The sequence below is a fragment of the Gallus gallus genome, chromosome 2 (assembly GCF_016699485.2).
Source record: "Gallus gallus isolate bGalGal1 chromosome 2, bGalGal1.mat.broiler.GRCg7b, whole genome shotgun sequence".
NCBI classification, from domain to species: Eukaryota; Metazoa; Chordata; class Aves; order Galliformes; family Phasianidae; genus Gallus; species Gallus gallus.
In genome coordinates, this window is record NC_052533.1 from 36,575,333 (window position 1) to 36,590,657 (window position 15,325).

The 15,325-nt window shown below is 36.3% G+C and overlaps 1 long non-coding RNA gene across 1 annotated transcript in view; it reads right to left on the bottom strand.

The window, feature by feature from the left end:
* Positions 1-1,053: 1,053 nt before the first annotated feature.
* LOC124417708 overlaps positions 1,054-15,325 on the bottom strand; it is a 39,052-nt gene continuing 24,780 nt past the window's right edge. The window contains exon 3 of the long non-coding RNA XR_006938377.1: positions 1,054-1,792. This is a non-coding gene — a long non-coding RNA (uncharacterized LOC124417708). The remainder of the gene's footprint in view (positions 1,793-15,325) is intronic.

A 15,325-nucleotide genomic window follows, 5' to 3' on the forward strand; every position in this document is an offset into this window, starting at 1 on the left:
GAGTAAACAGGACCTATAATCAGCTAAGAGCCTGACATAAGAACAGTACTTCCTTGTGCAATTAGTGTAAAACAAAATGAATGAAGAAATAGCAAGCTGTAGGTGTCTGACAGCACATGGGGTGATCAGAAAGATAAACATAAGTAAAGATGTGGACCAAGATGAAGTTTGGATTTGGGAGCAGCAGAGAAGCCTCAAATAAAGGGAAAAGTGTGCTATATCCTGTCTGCCCAGATTAGAGAATGCTGTAGCTCCTTTTCTTTCTGGTAAATACATATCTACCTTCATTAGTCCTGCATCTTTATCCTGTTCAAAACTATTTTGGATGAAGAGTGGAATAATATAAAGCAAACTATGTAAAATGCCAGGATTTTGAACCAGGTAGACTTACATGCCCCAAGAAACCAGAGGGTAGAAGAAAAAGTAAAAATCTATAAGGTTCCAGTGATGTTAGATGGTCAGTGTGGCTTCATTTCTAAACAGTAATTTTTGCATCAATTCAGTTTCCTACACATAAGCATCTGACATCACTTGAAACATCTTCTGATACCAAAGATATCTGATCAGTGATGGCAAAGAGGAGACAAGACTCATCAGAGCCCTGTCTCTGGTAACTCTGTAGTTCTTGGGGAGCCAAGAACGGAACACTGTACTGGTGTGGCTTCACAAGTGTTGAGTAGAGGGTTCTTAGAGTTACTATAAAATATACATATAGTAGGAAAGGTCTTTCTTCATAATTTACAACTCTATATATGGAAAGTTTTTAAGCACTACATTTAAAACTAACCAGAAAGAGAAGATAATCCATTGTTTTATTAAAATGCTGACACATAATGTAAAAAAAGCCAAAAAAAAAAAAAAAAGAAAGAAAAGAAAAGAAAAGAAAAAAAAAGAAAGTTGTCTAGCTTTGATCTCTGCTAGTTCAAATGCATACCTTATATGGGTTGTTCCTCACGAAGAGCTGAAACACCAAACAAGCTTTGTATATTGGAGAGAAAAACCAACAACCATTTTCAGAGCAAACAACAAACAAAGCACAAGCTAAATAAGTTTGTGGCAAAACAGTTCATTTATGCAAGAACAAATTGTTTTGTCATTATACAACAAAATTGTCATTGTACAACAAAATAGTTTCACCTTCAACATGAGCATGCTAGCTCCATCATTTTTTATCTCTTCATTTCAAAACTCCCAAGAACATGAGGTGTGCCTTATATGGGGTGGACTCTCTCATGCAATGCTAACATAACAAAAATAATTCAACTCAGATTAACCTTCAACGTGCTGCTATGGTCAGGAAAAAAAATGATATTCACATTAAGGTTTTTAACAGGCAGTTACCAAATTGATTATGATGATTATTCTAATATGCAGGAAAATTCTAAAAGCATACAGCACTGGGTATACAGTTTTAGATGTGAAATGAGGAAAATCAGAAGACAGATGCAGAAACAGTGCTACTTTGAAGATTTTTCCTGTACTGGATACACAAGTGACTTGTGAATTCAAGCAAGTGGAAAGATGCAGCCTCAATTTTCCTTCAGAATATAATTTTCCAGATTTTTTCTACCTTCCTGTTCCTCAGATAATATTCTCTCCTTACCTCGTATACCTGAAGATACCATTTCCTTTAGTGCTGTTTTATCTATTTAGGGATGCTTAAATTCAGATAATAGGCACCTTTGTAGTTTTCTAGATCTATTCTTGATGAGGGAGCACGAGTCATGTAAGTGGAAAGTCCTTTATGTGATCCCTCGGGAGTCTTCTCTCAGTCTTCTCTATTGTTTTCTCTCTGTGGAAAATATATGAAATTTCAAACATCCAAGCATCTTTTATTGAGACCAATTCTTACTGAGAAAGTTATTCACAAAATCAATCAATACTCATCCTCTGGCTTAGTAAGCATCTCTTACAAGTAGCAAGTTGATTGGGAGAACTTCAGTAAATTGCTGTCTCCCACTTACCATCTAGGATACATAAAAGACTCACTTTGGCAGTACTAAGTGTTTGAGGAGAATCCCAGGTGCCACATTTAACATGAGAGCTGGAACTGTCATCCTATACAGAGCTAAGGTTATATGTGCTGTCTCTCTTCTCATCCCTTCAAACTGCACCTCCAACATGAAATGAAGCGATCAGGCCCTCCTGCAGACAGTAGTGCTATATTCAACGTGCAAGCTTCTGTTTGAGCAGTGCATAGGGAAAAGATACAAGTTCCAACTTAATTCATGGAATTTTGGAGAACTGTGTAGTGAGATGGGTATGTCGCAAGCTGGTGTGGCTTTTAAAAATGTTAAACTTGCAAAAGTGAGATTGAGGAGAAGTAAGAACGAAGAAAGATCCATGCACATTTTTGACAATAAAAAACATAGCTGGGTGCAAAGAAAAGTTTCCTTTTCTTATTCTGTAGAAGCAAGACAACAAAAGCATAATCTCTCATTTCTTATGTCATTGTTATTCTGCTCACACTGTTATAAGTAAACAGCCCAGCTTATTCAGAAAATAAGACTGATTATCCACTCTGTTACGCAGAGTATCTCTATGAGCAGCTAGCAGACTGCTGTTGTTGTTGTTTTTTTTTTTAATAAAATGTGGAACAAGAGACTGGAAGGCATTTTCAAAAAAAAAAAAAACAAAAAACAAACAAACAAACAAAAAAAAGTGTGATTAATATACAAAATCGTCTACAAGCTCAGAGAAGTCAACAGATTCAAACTAGATCTGGATATGTCCCAGTGCTCTCTATCATTTGCAATGATAATTAACATATTTGCAAGTCTGGCTCCAATTACCCAGCTGACATCAATTATGTCAATAAATTCCTGAGGATGAATCTCTACAATATATGGAAAAATGAAAATATAGTTGTCAAGGTATAGAGAAGCTCACTAAATATTTTCCAGGATATATAGTTCTTTAACATTGTATAACTAGCCTACTTTGTTAATATATGTCACTGGAGTTAGCTTGCTGCTCAGCTAATACAGATTCAAAGGAACCAAATCCCTATAAATACAGGAGATGCTACAGCTTTAGCAAAGAAAACTGATCTATTAAGAATGTTTTTTTCAGATGACTTTCAACAAGCCTTGGGGGCTGCTAAGTCTGGCAAAAATGAACATGTCAGGTTTCATTGAGAATCACAGCCTGGCTAAAATGGGATTTTGAAAGATGAGCCACCTGCTTTATTAATAACAACATCACAAGATATTTTTAGTTTATTTTACAGACACAAAACTGTGTTCCATAGATCATTTTAAAATGTGAACAAAAGTTTAAATACAAATTGAGCTATTTTTTAAGGACCTCCTTCTCCTCCTTGTTATCACAAACCTCGTAAATATAAGACTTTTACAGCAGAGATTTCCCCTTCCTTCTGTTTTGGCTCCAGGGAAAATCTACAGAAAAATAAAACTAAATCTACAATATGGAAGAATCAGAACCATAAAATGTGAACTGCATTACTGAAGAGAATGCTGAAAGACTAGATACAAATCTCTCGGAAGGCAAGAAGACAGGTACGCTAACTTTTCCATAGACCACTTTAATAAAAAATACACAGCACAGAGAAGGACAGATGGTGGAGGTTCATAGGCAAAAAGTCACCATTTCAGACAGTGTGATACCTGGTAATCTGCACTCCAAAATTACAGCCCTATGGAGACTGCTAGGTCAGTGATGGTGTACAGTCCACCATAGGGAAGTCATAGGGAAGTCAATACATCACACAACATCTCTTTTTAGAGATCTCCAAGGATTATAGCATCTGAGGTACTGAAGGCCCCATGATCATTGGAGAAAAGGACAAAAAAAAAAACTACAGATTAGAACCAAGCATAGGATCGTAGAATGATTTGGGTTGGAAGGGACCTGAAAACCACCTAGTTCAAACCCCCTGCTATTGCAGGGACATAGATCAGGATGTCCAAGCATTGTCCAACCTGGTCTTGAACACTTCTGGGGATGGGACACCTGTAACTTCTCTGTGCAACCTGTTCCAGTGATTCATCACCCTCAAAGTGGAGAATTTCTTCCTAACGTCTAATCTAAATCTACACTCTTTTATTTTAAAGACATTATCCCTCCTCCTGTCACTGAACTTCTTGATAAAGAGCTCCTTTTCAGCTTTCTTGTAGGCTTACTTTCTGTACTGGAAAGCCACTAGAAGGTCTCAGGTCTCCCTCAATTGTTCTTTTTGAAATTTCTGATCCAAATTTGACACTGATATCTTTCAACACCACTGCAACCAAATTTGCTTTATATAACAAACCCTTTACCCACCAGTCAAGACAGCTGCCTCCCATTTGGACCAAAGTAGTTATTTACAACTGTCTAGCAACAGAGACAGCTTCATACTGGATAAAAGAGAAATATATACTATATTCAACTGAAATGCAGAGGGGAATTCAACAGCAGTTGCCACTGACACTATATCAAATGGATTGTAAGAGAGGAATCTCAAAGTAAACATTCCTTTTCATACATTTTGTAGTTTTTTTTCTAAAACCTGTTGAAAACATAATGGGAATCTGTGTAGCTGTGACTGCTAGCTGTGGCACACTTGAAGGACAGAGCAGAACAGCTTTGAGAAAAAGCACAATGAGTAATCTTGTTTCTCCTGTTGATATTTGGATCGGGTAGTTTTTGTGATTGAATATGTATCACAACAGTCTCCACACATTCAAAAAATTTGGAAAAAACCCAAAGTACTTCTTTTACCTCTATTAAAAATGTTTAAGTCCCAGCAAACTAGGATTTCTAGCTACTGCCTTATTAGAATGATAATGGACTAGCAAAGAAATCTATTCTACTTTCTGCAATCCTTTTTTTAGTTTTTAATTTCTAAACCATCAGAAAGATTAATTACTTTATAAAATATTTCTTTGTAATTCAGCAATAACTTCTACCAAGACATACTACCCTTTATGAATGCATATATACTTATACACACAGTTATGTACATGTTGATCAAAACACTAATAATAAAATCACTAGTGATAAAAGAGAAGGCAAGAAAGCAATATGGGAAAAAGCAATGCAGTACAAGGTTTTCCATGCTAGTCTGCTTCCCCAACAGAGAAATAAGCTGTGCTCTGTAAGTGATGCTCATTCATCTATCTGCCTTTCATAGTATAAATATAAGAGCATTTTTATTTTGTTCATCCAAAACAGTCATCTCAACCTCTGAAATTCGTATGATACTGTGAATAGGAAACAGTGCAGTCACCACTCAGAGCACTATGTCTTATAAGAAATGTTGGATTTTTATTGTGAGTGAGGTACCATCCAAACTGATCAAATTGCACTCAACTAGATTGTCAATTTAGCAGAAAATAAATAATCTCATCATCCTCAGAACACACTCCAGAAATATATTACAGTACTTTGGGTTTCCACTTCAGTCAGTGCTGGCTGCCAGCAGTGGCACTAATTAATTGAAGTCCAGCAGCATTTTGACTGATACCAACTTAAACCCAGTAGGAACTACACAAATGTAGAATTGCTTTTAAATTTGATGTGTGGTTTTAGAGGATGGGAGGCTGCTTATTGTTGTTTGATGATTGCCAATTCAACAAAACTGCTCTATAAAGACAGAAAGATTCCTATAGAGCTTGCTCAGGACTGAGGCAGATTTCAAACACTCCTGTTTGGAGTTTTGCATCCATCATCCCTGCTCAGCTCCTTAGCAGCAGGTCAGAATATTTTGGATTTGGGGATATTCAGGGTGTCCAGCTGGCTGCTTTCTAGATGGCATATCCTGCCTCTTTCATGGAAAAAAATCAAAATTTTAATGAAACCAAAGCACATAAAAATGCTCTATAGAGAGAGTTGTGTTTCTGTTTATTGGTATTACATGGTACCATAAAATTGAACCCATCCAGCCTTTTAATTACTATTAAGCTTGCATTAGTTCAGGAGGTAAAATGAGCTGGATGATGACTCAGCATGAGTAAGTAACAGATGAGACTGAAGCTCTGATGTAAGTCCTTTTCTTTCTAATTCCCACTTTGTACAACTGTACTGAGACCTGGCAAGAAGCATCTTGGCAACACAGCCCACTCAAACTGTTTATGATCTTTGCCTCTGGCTCCTCTCATCATTTCTGTCTTAACTGGATAACTTCCTTTGCCTGAAAAATCTGCACTTATTCTGGTCTTTTTTTTTTCCCTATCTCTCCAGCTTTTCAGCCCTGGCTTCTGATGCTTTCTCACATTTCCCAGTTGATTCTTCATGCCATGTGCTTCCTTGGGCTACTCTGTCATCAACTATTATTTCCTGCTGCATTATTACTCTGCCCCACTTTTTTTTCCCTATACACAGTAATAAGCATGCTGTTTTGTGCACTGTCAGCTATTAATGTATGTTATCAGAACTTACACTACCATCTTCTCTAACATAGAAGCTGACACCCTAAGCATCAGGTGTTTAGTTCACAGACCACTAATATAGCTCTGCAACCACAATTTGGGAACCTCTGGTGTAGAAACTAGATGATTTCATCAACAATTACAAACAAACAAACAGACAAAACCCCTTTCTTTTAATCATCTTAACTGACTCCCACTGTGGAGGCTGCTCTTGGAACTACTTTCCCACTATCCCTTTAACAGTCCCAGTACATCATGGGTACTGAGACACTATTCATCTGAGAAAAGTCTGACTATAAAGAAAACAAATAAGTTTTTAGCTCCTTCCTTTAAAATCTTAGAAAAACAAACAGCCAATTACACAAAACAAGGCATGGGATCCTATCTTTTTCAGCTGGCACATATTTCTTCCTGTTATTCACACCTGGATTGCTAATGGCTCCCAGAGTTGGCTCGGCTTGCCAAGTTGCCTGTTTCTTTATTTCCTGTGTTACACTAATGGTACATTTTTTCCCAGTTTCAGAGAGAGGATGTAAAAAAGGCATCCTTTTTATTACATTTCCCTGACAGTAACCAACATTTTACATAGTACTCAAACGTTGCTGATACTGTTATTTATTACTGATCCACCATGACTAGTAAAGTGTAGGGGGAAAAAAAAAAAAAAGAAAAGCCATATTTTGCAGAGATAATAGTTCCGTATTTTACAAGTTCAGTCACAGCTGTGGAACATACCACATGCAGAGCTAAAAGTTAAGACAGAAGATTACTGTATCTGTCACTATGCAACTGAAAATAACTTACACAAACACAGGAAAAAAAAACTATTCTGAATAGTCACAGGCAATGATAAGACAAAAAGATGTAAGCAAATACATATATTAAACACTGAATTTACATGAATTAAGACTACAATCTTACTATTGGATTTAAAGTGAGTACCATCCTCAAATCAAGCACTTTTATTGCACATGTCTAGTGTTTTAACTGATTACATGTTCCACTGAATTCTCTTATCTTTCTTCAATATTTCTCATCAGAAAATTTGCCCTTATGTATTTTGAACTCGCTATAGCCAAGACTGATGACTAAAACGTGATGACCTAGAAGGTCTTTTCTGTCATTCTATGAAGCAGTGTATATGGGTGTCAGAAAAACTGATAAAAGTCTTATTCAAATAATGTTTCTTGTCAAACAGGTGGTGTGTTGCACAGCAGAGACTATAGTGTATAGGAATAATAAAAATACTGTCAGGCTGACATACTAAAAAGTAAATCTACCTCGGAAAATGGAACCAGCAATAGTTAGAAGAGCCTGCTGATTTAACTGACTCCTTATAGATGGCTTCATGTTTTGCTGATTTGTTCCTGTTTTGCTCCTGCACACTGATCCTTTTTAAGCTGATCTGAGAAAACTCTTATTGCTTCTAAAAAGAAACTAACAATAAGCATCTTATTTCTTTCTTAACAGCAATCCAGTTTGTTCGACTTATTGGGAAAAATCAGAAGAAATGAGGCATCACTAACAATCTAATTAAGGTAGACAGTGGTATAGAAAACAAGAACCAATAGATACAAGTTTCATCAGGAATTTAATTATTGAAGATCAAGACCTATTTTGCAGTAAACTAACACTGAGTACCAGTATACATACAAAAAAAAAAAAGGAATAGAATGAAACATAGGAGAATTTAAAAGCAAAGAACGATAACACTAAGAAGGAAAGGAATTACCTATTCTAGCACTAATTAAGGAGTTATGTTTTTTGTTGTTTTTCTGTTTTTTACCCTCAAAATAGATCCTTCCTATTACGTTCAAAGACTCCTAAACAAATTTGTCTCATGTTTTACTATTTAAATGAACTTTATGATATTAATTAAAGTGATGGGGAGCGCTCTCTGACAACCTACAGGCAAAAATAACTGTATACAGAGTAATTACAGCATCTGGTTGCTTCAAAAATATCAAGACAATGCAGGCAATCTGCTCCCAATATGTTAATTAGTTTTCACATAAGAAAAATTACTTGTGATAGATTTAAAGACGCACAAAATGGCATAGAGAGAAATGGATAGACACACCATCCAGCTGTAGAAAATAGGAAACTAATTTGGGCACTACATCTTATTTGGTAGATGAGCAGTACAGTAAGCTGTATCACATGCATAAAGCCAGAAACTTGAAGTGGAAAACCAAGGTTTTCAATGTTTAAAAAAAAAGGGGGGGGGAGGGGCGGGAGGGATAGTACAAACATTTGTATTGCATACTTATGTGAAGAAATATATCATCTCCTGTACTCAGAACACTCCATTGTATTAGTGGAAAAGAGTTACAGTTGTGGCATTTTCGATGCTCATCTAATTCAGACATCATGGTGAAGCTAAGGCCAGCGCAGTATCAAAGATCAGCACACAGTAATCAAGGCTCTTTTGTAGGTGCAGGGGAACTACAGCAGTCACTGACATGTATCCCAGTTAGACAAATGATAATGAAGTCTGATGTGATGGGATTGCCTCATACAAGTCTATTGTTCTGTGCAAGTCTCATCCCCTGAATAAATATGTTCAAGGAGACCTACAAATTGAGAATTTCAATCAACCAGCATTGCAGCAACAAAGAGCCCATTAGAACACACGCTAAGAGAATAAAGGGATAAATGAAGGCAGACACCATGGAGGGTTTTTTAAGGAAACTTATTCTAAGTATCACATTCTTCAGTATTTCTCCCCATCATAAAAATCTCACCAACATTTGGGCATCTTATGCAACGATAATTTTGCTTCTCTTCTTAGACATATCCAGAATACTTTGCATAGTTTGACATGCATCCTCTTACTGCCTTCACTGCCTCCTCATGAACTCTGGGATTAATAGCAGGAAGTTTTTATCGCTCATTTAAAGTTACGTATTTGCATTAATGTTACTGCTGACAAGGATTCCTCAGCTACACATACCTTAAAAGATGTGAGTTTGACTAGATTCTTAACTGTTATTCACTAAGAGGGTTAAATCAAATTCTGTGATATTGCATAAAATTAAGATTGAAAATTTTATGATTACAAATGCTTGGGCAATAGCGATAAAGTATGGTGAAAGCATCCTGCAACAGACAGTATTCATGTCCAGTGAAAGAAAAGCAAATGCTGTCCTCAAGGATCTTCATATAGCACTGTAGCCAGGCAGGTTTTCAAAGAAATTAGATTAATCTGATAGAGGACTTCTTTTCCTAAACTGAAGGTACACTAAATGTAGAAGACTTGAATACCTTGCTTTTACAAGGAGAAAAGTTTTCAAAATAATAAATAATATTTCGGAAAAACTATGTGAGAAAATTTTGCTTCAGCTGCCCCAAACCAAATGATTTATGAAAGATTTTTTTGGTCAAAGATCAATTTATTTATTTATTAATATTAAACTTCTATTCACAGCCACCTCTGCACAGCAGTTCTAAGCTTTGGCACTTCTCCAGCTGTCAAATATCACTAAAAACAAAACCTTTGGCTTAGTTTTATGTTACATTAATAAATTATTTAAGAAGTAATCAAACTTGCACTGAACCTTGAAGAAGGTATTAGCTGCATACTAAAAGACAGTAAGAGCCATGCTTTTGTTATTGTAATATTGACCTACTAAGTAAAAATTACAACTTGATTAACAAGTGCTCCTGAAGGGTTATGCTCCAGGACATAGATGCCTAATGTGGAAAAGGAGTACTTGCAGCACATCAGGCTTTAGACTGAAGAAGTGAACAACTTCATGGAATTACAGAACGGCTTGAAAGAGACCGTAAAGATCATCCAATTCCAACCCTCCTGCCACGGGCAGAGTTGCCACTCACTAGACCAGGCTGCCTAGGGCCCCATCCAACCTGGCCTTAAACACCCACAGAAATGAGGCATCCACAGCTTCTCTGGGCAGCCTGTTCTAGTGCCTCACTACCCTCTGAATAAAGAATTTCTGACTAGCATTTAACATAAAACTCTCCTTTTTTTAAAATTTAAAGCCATTCCCCTTGTCCTGTCACTACCTGCCCATGTAAAAAGTCCTCCTGCTTATAAGCTCTCAAGTACAGGAAGGCCACAATGAGGTGTCCTCTGAGCCTTCTCTTTTCCAAATTGGACAAGCTCTGCTCCCTCAACCTTTCTTTATATGAGAGGTGCTCCAGCCCATTAATCATCCTCATTGCCCTCCTCTGGATCCACTCCAATAGCTTCATGACTTTTCTTGCGCTTGGGGCTCCAGATCTGGACACATTACTCTGGATGAGACGTCACAAGGGGTCCCCTCTCTCATCCTACCAGTTACCCTTCTTTTGGTGCATCCCAGGATACTGTTAGGCTTCTGGGCTGCAAGTGCACACTGCTGACATGTTCAGATTTTCATCCTCTAGGACCCTCAAATCCTCTATAGGCATACTCCCAAGGTGTTCTTCTCCAGGTCAGTCCAGCTGTGGGCTGCCCCAACCCAAGTGAACACATTGCACTTGGTTTTGTTAAACCTCATTCCAATGATGTGGCCCACTTTTAAAGCCTGTCAAGGTCCCTCTGGATGACATCCCTTCCTTCTGTTGTCAACTGTACCACTTAGCTTAGCATAATCAGCAAACTTGCTAAAGGTACATTCACTGTCTATATCATTGAAAAAGACACTGAAGAGTACCACTCCCAAGATGGTCCCCCAAGGGATACCTCTCACAACCAGCTTCTGCCAGTACATAGATTCATTGACTACAATCCTCTGGCTGTAACTATCCAACTCCTACAGTTGTTCAACAGTTTGATTCCTTACATACTTTTATTTCATATATTACATAACCCAGTCACTTGATAACTTCCATGGACTCCCAGAACATAGTCAAAAAACAAGGCATATGGAATTTAAACTGTTCCATCATTCACTTCAAGGGTTCCTAAACACCTCTCCTGCCTTGTGTACAGACTTACATGGCACAGAGCAGCGGGAATATGTGTCTGTACCCTAATGAGAGTGCACATATTGAAAGAGAGTATATCATTCATGGGATAGTGGATAGCTCCAGCTCTGCAAGGGGCATACTTTTCTTTACCCAGAAGAGGAAAGCTGAAGTATGGATCTTGTGTATGCCTTTAGAAGACTTGGCATTAGTTGACCTGAACTGTCAGACACTGCTGCAGTACAAGACTCAGGCTAGGATGTGCAGATGGAATAAAAGGAGGTAGATGTTCCCTTCTACTTAATGTGTTGCCAAATAGACACTACTCCTTGGTGTTAAGACTTCAGAGGAATTAATATCTTGTCCACAGTAGATACCATTCATCATCTACAATATAGTTTAATGTAGTTTTAAACTACTGAAATCAAGTTAGGTAGGATTTATACAACACACTTTAAGCACAGAAACTAGTCCTTAGGTTGCCTTATACTATTTTTATACTGTGACCTATTTAGCAGTTTCCTTAGGATAGGAAGGCTTAATAAAAGATCATGGTAAACGAATGTGTGTCCCACTTGTATACTTCATGGACTAGTCCATTTATTAAACAATAATGTGTGTATATATGTCTGCATATATTTGTGTAATTTAATAAGTACTGTGAAGATCAATAGAAAATTTGTCTAATAACACTTAAGATGTAAATAAAAGTTTATTATTTACCCATAGCTTGAACCTTCAGAAAATGTTAATTTCCTTTTGCATTCAGATTCCATGCTACATTATACACACAGCTAACATATAACTTAATCTCTTCTTCCCATTTTATGCATAAGGGGAGAGGATTTCGGGTAACTTAGAGCATACGTATTCTTATAAGACATTACAAAGAATTGTTCACATATAAGTCAAGATGTGTTGATTAGAGAATTAAAAATAATCCTTTTCGTATGGATTCAGATTTTATCTGCAAAGTTTCAGTTCTTTATATGAAAGTAAAACAAGTACTTTAAAAAACAAAACAATGTTTTAAAAATTATTTTTTTAAACAAATAGCTGTTTACTTAACTATTATGAACAAAGTGAAATAACATTAAATGCAAAAATGCTTCAATCTTCAACAAAATCTGCATAACCAAGATGTTTGATTTTGGCTTTAGTTGTTCTGAAAATGTAGATTGCCTTCACACTTTGTGATATGTTACAGAAAAAGAAGTGGGCATATTTTGATTCTATTTTAAACAAGATCTGTGAATAATCACTGGATTCAACCCTATATCAGACTAAATCTTGCCTTTTTGCCCAAAATAGTCCAGGATGCATCATCAAGGTCTCTACAACTGTATTTCACTAACTGCTTCAGTCTGGCTGCAGTTTTCCCCCACTTGAGTCATTCCTGTCAGCATCTAGTTCCAACTAAGCTACCATTTCCAAAAGCAAACACACATACACACTATAGTCAGTATTTGTTCCATCTCCTTTCTATCCATAGTTTACTCTAGTATCTGATTTCGTCTCTAGCCTGTTTGTGTATCACTTGTACACTTCTACAGCAGGCCCTTACCTATTGTGTCAGACATACTTTTCTGCAGAAAAAACAAACAAACCCTTAGTACGTCAAAGTCTTATTGATATGCACACATACTCACTTTGCTCATCCCTATATCCAGTTTCTTAATGAGATTAAAACATTTATCAAATTGTTAGAACTGTATTTGATTGGGTTGTGTTTAGAAGAAAAAAGTTTGATCCAGATGCTATTCTATATAGTACATGTTGCTTCTTCTATTTCCAGTTTATTCTACCATTAGCATAAATAACATACAAGAAATATTTACAATATGCTCAGTAGACCTCAAAAGTATTTCAAGTCTCTTCTTTTTTTTTGCCTCAGGAAAATGTTCTAAAACCTTAATGTAGTTTTCAGGAGTTTGTAGAAGTTTAAAATCTTTTACACAAAAATGTTAAAATATTTTTTTAATCTGTCTTCTTTCCTTTTGTAAAATTTGTGCTAAGAATTCTGTTTACTTTAAGCTAAGTGCTTTCTGCATTATAATGAAGTATGCACAGCCAGAGTTCATGCATTAATGGAAAACAATAGAATTAAGGTCCACAGAATATAATTTGATTTTTCAGGATTTGATTAATTCAAATTAAGACAGAAGTAAAAATGGCCTGGTACATATGATTTTAGTGTAAGGAAAGGAAAAAAAAAGAGATTAAGAAAATCATACGGGCCTAATTTCAATTCTAAAAGACTTCTTTCATAACATAGATAATTGAAAAAAAACATTTGTCTAAATAGGAATTAAGGTTTACCATTGTGTTATTAGTGTTATTTAGAAAGTGTTTTGAAAGAAAGAGCTCAGGTCTCAAAATACTAGTACTGTGTGGATAGGTGGGGTCATTTTTACTATAGCCGTAAAGATAGATCTAGGAGCTGTGATTCAGAATCACGGATTCCTTTTGTAATTACAACATTCTAATATTGTTTAAATGCCTGTGAAGTTGAAATGGTCTGAAAATCCACAGTAATTAGATTAAGACAGCTCGCTGAGGCTCAGGCAAATTGTGTGATATTAGCATTTCTGGTCACTCCACAGTGAAAGAAAGAGAAAATTAGGAGGGATAATCTGTGAAAGCTATGGAAATAAGGGTTTTATTTACTAAGAATTTGTATTTCCAGCCCACTTTTTAACTTCTCCGTGTGCTGCAGCCACTGCCCATAAAGAGACACAAGACATATTCAAAATTCATAACAGCAAACAATCTATGAGCCAAAATTTTTAAGGAGGAAAAAAAAGAACTGAGACAGTCACAACTAAGACAACAAGAACCAAAACACTCCTGTCTTTCTGCTTGGTGTCGGTCAGCAGGAGAAAATATCTGTAGCTTGGAAATTCACCCACACTTATTTTCTGTATTTCATATGAATCTTCAAGTGACACCTGAAAAATTAGCATCAGCATTTGCAGTTATATTCCAGCTGATAAATACGATAAAATAGGAATACAGTGCTGTTTATCCATTTATCTGAACAAACATTCTTTACGAAGATATACAGATGAAAATACTTTCATAGCAAGCACAGGAGTAACAAATGAGGAAGTAAATATGTTTGACTTCTCTCAGAAATTGAGATTTACTTGGAAAGGCAAGGGACTGACCTCCGGCATGTTTGAATGCAGCAGCCATGTTTTATTCCATTGTATCATATTATTATACCAGAATTTATAAAATGACATTACAAAGCATCAAAACAGGTTTTACTAAGACTTACGGCAAAATTCCCAACACCTTAGTAGGGTTGGATTTCACTCATATTCAGAATATCAGTATTTAAATTATACACATGATTTTTCAAAATAAAATGATATCCAGCAGTTAAATGCTGTTCTATTCATCCCTCATTTGAAGAAAATAGTGCACTCAATGAATGCTATGGTGCTGATTTCCAGAAGTCTACACAGGAAAGGCATGTAATCATCTCTTAGTTCTGTTCTCACTTAAACTATATGTACAATTTCCATTTTCCTGACCATTCCAAATCAATATTAAGTATGCATCAACAGGACCTCTTTCAGATGTGGTCAGATGTTCAGAAGAGCTTAGCTTCTGTTTTGCCACCAAAACAAATGAGATTATCATCATAGACTTCTGCATATGAGATATGGACTTCTTTGAAAACTGTGCACAAGTGTCATGATTTTAATTGCTCGATGCCAGGCTGTTCTGAATATTTGACCTTCATCTAAGAATCAAAGTGGTGCCAAATCCCCTTTGAAAAGCCCATTCCCCTCGACTGTCATCTTCTTCCCTATAAAAATCCTCCCTATTACATCTGCAGAATTATCAGAATAGCGCATAGGATATGCAGGAGAAGGCATACGCAGCCCAATCATTTAACTTGTTACCAGTCATTCCTGCTGCTAACTACTCCATCTGAGGCAAATCTTTAAATTATTAATGACCAGAAAAAAAAAAAATGAGAAGACCTTCAGAGCTAGCTTGTCTATTGTTGTGAATTTCTCAAGATAGACTTGGCC